Source organism: Pteropus medius, unplaced genomic scaffold (genome assembly GCF_902729225.1).
Source record: "Pteropus medius unplaced genomic scaffold, Ma_sr-lr_union100, whole genome shotgun sequence".
Classification (NCBI taxonomy): domain Eukaryota; kingdom Metazoa; phylum Chordata; class Mammalia; order Chiroptera; family Pteropodidae; genus Pteropus; species Pteropus medius.
In genome coordinates, this window is record NW_024344433.1 from 3,205,256 (window position 1) to 3,205,746 (window position 491).

The 491-nt window shown below is 54.8% G+C and overlaps 1 protein-coding gene across 1 annotated transcript in view; it reads left to right on the forward strand.

The window, feature by feature from the left end:
- SLC20A1 (solute carrier family 20 member 1) overlaps positions 1 to 491 on the forward strand; it is a 13,855-nt gene that overhangs the window by 9,127 nt on the left and 4,237 nt on the right. The gene's annotated exons all lie outside the window — the stretch shown is intronic.

The window sequence follows — 491 nt, forward strand, 5'->3', positions numbered from 1 at the left end:
ATCTAAGTACTAACCAGGCCTGACCCTGCTTAGCTTCTGAGATCAGACGAGATCTGGCTCGTTGAGGGTGGCATGGCCTTAGCTGGAGGCAGAAATTCAAGTGTCACCTCCAGCTGCCTGCACTGAGCTCTGTTGCTCGGCCTGAACTCATGGAGGGGGGTTGGGCTCCTTTTTAAGCATGAACCAGATGTGGCCCACATTTTCAGTCCCCGGCCCACGGGGAGCTAGCTGAGTATGCTGTATGTCTGAAGGGTAAAAGCGGGGGACACAGCAGAGCCCACGTAACCCTGCTCTTGGGCTTTCGCTGAGAGAGTGCCGCCCTGATGCAGTGCCATGCGCTGCGGGCTTCTTCCCCAGAAGGATGAGACGTGGCCACACAGCAGATGGGACTGTCCTGCACGTTCACTCACGTCGATGTCCGTCTTATGTTGAAGTGACAGAGGGCAGATGTGGAACAAGTTACTGTGGTCAGGATCTAACAGAAAAAACTA